The following is a 5,649-nucleotide window of genomic DNA, read 5'->3' as shown; positions in this document are numbered from 1 at the left end:
TACGAATGCAGTCCGGTACAGCCACTCTTGAAAATGGTACGGAGTATCCTCAAGAAGTTATAAATAAAGCTACCGATGTCCCAGCAATTGCACTACTGGGTATTTACCCCCAGAGACAGAGGTAGTGAAGACGGGACACATGCACACCAGTGTTCATAGCAGCAATATCCATAATAGACAAACTGTGGAAGGAGTGCAGATGACCATGGATAGATGAATGGATAAAGAATATGTAGATCATATATATAATGGAATATTACTCAGCCATCAGAAAGGATGAATACTTACCATCACACCGACCTGGGTGGAGCTGGAGGGTATTATGCTGAGTGGAATAAGTCAATGAAAGAAAGACAATGATCATATGCTTTCACTCCTATGTAGAATATCAGAAACAAGGAAGAAGACCATAGGGGAAGGAAGGGAAAATAGAATGGGAAGTCATCAGAGAGGGAGAAAACCCATAATGGACGCTTAACTATCGCAAGAAACTGATGATTGTTGGAGGAGAAGTTGGGGGGGGGTAACTGGGTGAGTAGCATTAAGGAGGTCACACGATACAATGAGCACTGGGTGTTACACATGACTGAAAATTTATTGAAGACTACATCTGAAACGAATGATGTACTGTAAGTTGGCTAATTGAATTTAAATTAAAGAACAAAAGACCTCGAATAAACAATCCTACACATTTGTATGGAACCACTAAAGATTCCGAACAGCCAGTGCAATGTGGAAAAGAAAAACAAAGCTGGAGGACTGACAATTTCAGATTTCAGGTTATACTACAAAGCTGCAGTCATCCTAACAAGACAGTACGGCACAAAAATAGACACAGCCACCAAAGGAACAGGATACATGTTCAGACAGAAACCCACAATTATGTGGTCGATGAATCTTCCACAAAGCAAGCAACGATATCAAAAGGGAAAAGGACAGTCTCTACAACAAATGGTATTGGGAAAACTAGACAGCTACGCACAAAAGAATGAAATTAGACTGCTTTCTTACACAATAAAGACAAACACAAAACAGTTTCAAGACCTCAATATGAGACCTGAATCCATAAAAATCCTACAGGAGGGAAGACAGTAACTTCTTGATATGGACCATACCAACGTTTTTCTAGACTGTCTCCTGAGGCAAAGGAAATGAAAACAAAAATAAACTATTGGGAATACAGCAAAATAAAAAGTTTCCACACGGCAGAAGAACAATGAAAACGTAATAATAATAAGACAACCTACTCAAAGGGAGAAGATATTTGCAAAGATCATATGCAATAAAGGGATAGTGTCCAAAACATATACAAGTGATTCTACTCAACCCCCCAAAAACAAATAATCCAGTTAAAAAATAGGCAGAAGACATGGACAGACATTTCTCCAAAGAAGAAATACAAATGGCCAACAGTCCCGTGAAAAGATGTTCACCATCACCCATCATCAGGAAAATGTAAACCCAAAGGACAGTGAGGTAATACCTCAAACCTGTCAGAATGGCTAACATCAAAAGCACAACAAAGAGCAGGTGTTGGGAGGATGTGGATAAAGGGGAATCCTCGCGAACTGTGGGTGGGAATGCAAACTGTGGTGGCCACCGTGGAAAACAGTATGAAGGTTCCTCAAAAAATTAAATATAGAACTACCCTACGATCCAACAATCACACTACTCGTATTTACCCAAAGAATAGGAAAACAGTAACTTAAAAGGATATGTGCACCCCTATGTTTCTTGCACCATTATTCACAATATCACAATATGGAAGCAACCCAAGTGTCTGTAGAAAAATTGACAAATGAGATGATAGATGTGTGTATTCACACACACACACACACACACACACACACACACACACACACACAATGGAGTATTACTCAGCCTGAAAAAGAATGAAACCTTGCCTTTTGCAGACACATGGATGGAGCTAGAGAATATTATCCTAACTAAAATCAGTCAGTCAGAGAAAGACAAATCCCATACGATGTCACTCTAATGGGGAATTTAAAAAACAAACAAAAATAAATAACTAAAAGAGAAAAAGGAGACACACCAAAATACAAACTCTTAACAATAGAGAACAAACGGATGGTTACCAGAGAGGAGGTGGATAGAGGGATGAGTGAAATAGATGAAGGGGATTAAGAGGACGCTTTTCTTGATGACCACTGAGTAATATATAGAATTACTGAATCACTCTATTGTACACCTGAAACGAATGTAACACTGTATGTTAGTTTTACTGGAATTAATATAAATTTTAAAAAAAGATTTTTCTTTCAGGAAGCTCTTTGAAAAAGCTTTTCCTGTGCAATGTGCATAAGCCCTACTTGGGAGGATTCACTCTACAATAATTATTCACTCCATGCCTCAAAATCAGATTTCACTGAGTTTTTGCCGTGGATTCCAGCCCACGGAAGACATGGTCCTTTTCAGTCCAGGCTCAGCACCTATGCATTCAAGATTGTAAGTAGAGACACATGACACTTCACAGTCCAGAAAGCTGCTATTGTTTCTGTTTCAGTGTGAGAGAGTCACAGACTTTGGGACAGGTTTCAGAGCAGGTTTATTATGGATCCTGGATCTCTACTTCAATGTTCATTGCCAGGATCCATTTGGCTAATAGGTTCCCTGTGGATGGGCTTGCTTCCAAGCACATACATGGAAGATGCAAAGGTGGGTGGGCTTGGTGCGGGACAGGAAGAAGACCAAAAAGAGACAAGGGTCCGACCCCTCCCCTGATGCAGGAACTGATACGGGAGAGGGTACGGGAGGTAGAATCGATGCGAAACTCCAAGGTCACCAGCTGAACACAGGAGGCATAGGTCAAGGGATCTGGAGATGCAGGGGTTGAAGGCCTCTCTGAGCTACCTCTGGGAGGAAGGAGACACTGCCTGCCCCTGGCCCATGCCAGCTGCCCACCAACACGCATCAGTCTATGAGCTGACACAGCCTGTGCTCAGGATGGGTTGGCTCGGGTTCCTCAATCCTCACTGGGATAGCTGGCCCCAGGGCTCAGAGACATGCTGAGGGAGATGAGAGGGAAAGCTACCCCACCCACGTCATCCCCTCCTTGATCAGACAGCCCTTCAGAACTGCTAAAAAAGAAAAAAACCCACTAACGGGGTTGAAAGACATGCCATGGATGAACTAAGGCATAGAGATATGTAAAATAACATTCATTTTTAAGTTCAGAGCTGTCAGCTCAGGAAGTGGGGAGAGCTTCCCTGAAGAAGACTGAGGGGAGGGCAGGCCATGCTGAAAAGGGAGACATGGCTGTCCTGATTGGGGACCTGCAGGCCCCTTCCAGGGCAGGGCATCATCCTCGCATCACAGGAGATCCATGGAAGTGTTCCATCAGGGCCAGATATTTGTCTCAAGAAGGCTACCCTGGCATCGGACTGCACAGGGCACCAGGGACGAGGGCCAGATGGAGGACGGACAATACCCCGGAGGCCATGGGGCAAGAGCAGAGTCACATGACCTTGAAGATGATGATGAAAAGCAGGAGGTGGCAGCATGGAGCTGGCCCGAAAGTACCAAGGGAGCAGTGCCCACAGCTACACTGACTTGGTGCCTTCTGTGCCTTGTGTGGCTGACTTCAGTGGGCTCCAGACTAGTCCTGACCACAACTCTAGGAAGTGTGCACCACCCCCGGCCTCCTCTCCCCTTGCAGCTGCTAGGAATCACAGTCACAGACCCTGGTCAGCTTTCGGGGAAACCAAGCAGTGGCTCCACCGCACGCTGTATCTCTGGTGGTGGTCCAGTGCGACCTTCGTGCCTGGCCAGACACTGATGTCTACCTGTATCCACACAAATCCACAGACAGGAGGGTGTCCCTGAATTCCACAGCACCTGATGAGACAGATCCACAGAACCCAACACCCAGTGGGTCACTCGGGACCTCACCTATGGTCATGGAGCTCACCATATCTTATTTCTGTCACTTCCCACAGAAAGCCTGTTTCTGATCCCCCACAGTACCATACATCCTGGTTGCTGAACCCACATGGCACCTTTCTTTAAGTGAAGGCTATGCCTACACCTCCTAGAAAATATTTCTAATGAAGTACAAGTCCATCAGGACTATGATGTGAACGGTAGCACACAGCCTGCATGGTAGTAGTCAGTAATTCTAACAAGGGTTATCCCCACCCCCCATCTCATAAAACCTTCCTCCTGCCCACTGAACTCATGGTCTGCCCACAGAAAACCCTCCAGGAAACAAACCTTTCATCTGAATGCTCTCTTCACCTTCTGCTTCAAATCTTATCCAACCACAATGATATGAAACTAGAAATCAGTCTCAAGAAAAAAATGGGACTGTCAAAAATAGGTGGAGATTTTTGGGGCCTGGGTGGCTCAGTCGTTAAGGATCTGCTTTCAGCTCAGGTCGTGATCCCAGGATCCTGGGATCTAGCCCTGAATCAGGCTCCTTGCTCAGTGGGAAGCCCGCTTCACCCTCTCCCACCCCGCTGCTTGCGTTCCCTCTCTCGCTGTCTCACTCTCTGTCAGATACTTAAAGAATCTTAAAAAATATGTGGAGATTTAACAACATGCTACTGAACAACCAACAGTCAAAGAAGAAATCAAAAAAATTTTAGAAGTACCTTGACGCTGATGAAAAAGACAACCTACAAAAACTTATGGGATGCAGCAAAAGTGGCTTTATGGAGGACATTCATAGAAATTCAAGTGTTCATCAATCCATGAGAATGCTCTCCAATAAACAACCTGATTTATGTGGTAAAGAATTGGAAAAAAAAAAACAACCAACAAAGCCCCAAATTAGTAGAAATAAGGAAATAACAAAAAGGAAGGCATTAATAAATCCAACAAAGACTAAAAAGACAAAAAAAAAAAAAACAATGAAAATGAGAGCTGCCTTTTTTGGAAAGATAAACAAACTGACAAACTTAGCTAGACTCACCAAGAAAGACACTGGACTCAAATACAATCAGGAAAGAAAGATAATGGATTCCTGTCTCATATCAAAATCAAAAGAACTCTTCAACTTTGGACACAGCAATTCTTGCAAGCCACGTCTCTAAAGGCAAAGGAAATAAAAGCAAAAATGAACTATTGGCACTTCATCAGGATAAAAAGCTTCTGCTCGGCAAAGCAAACAATCAACAAAACAAAAGGCAACCTATGGAATTGAAGAAGATATCTGCAAATGATATTACAGATAAAGGGCTGGTATCCAAGATCTATAAAGAACTCCTCAAACTCGACACCCAAAAAATGGGCAGAAGACACAAAGAGATACTTCTCCAGAGAAGACATACAAATGGCCGACAGACACATGAAAAAATGCTCCACATCACTTGCCATCAGGCAAATACAAATCAAAACGACAATGAAATACCACCTTACACCAGTTAGAATGGTTAAAATTAACAAGACAGGGGGCACCTGGGTGGCACAGTGGTTAAGCATCTGCCTTCGGCTCAGGGCGTGATCCTGGCATTATGGGATCGAGCCCCACAACAGGCTCCTCCGCTGTGAGCCTGCTTATTCCTCTCCCACTCCCCCTGCTAGTGTTCCCTCTCTCGCTGGCTGTCTCTATCTCCGTTGAATAAATAAATAAATTCTTTAAAAAAAAAGGAGGGCACTTGTCATAATGAGCACTAGGTGTTATATGCAAAC

The sequence above is a fragment of the Ursus americanus genome, unplaced genomic scaffold (assembly GCF_024610735.1).
Source record: "Ursus americanus isolate L20-20 unplaced genomic scaffold, mUrsAme1.1.p SCAF_51, whole genome shotgun sequence".
Classification (NCBI taxonomy): domain Eukaryota; kingdom Metazoa; phylum Chordata; class Mammalia; order Carnivora; family Ursidae; genus Ursus; species Ursus americanus.
Note: the sequence above shows the minus strand (reverse complement) of the source record.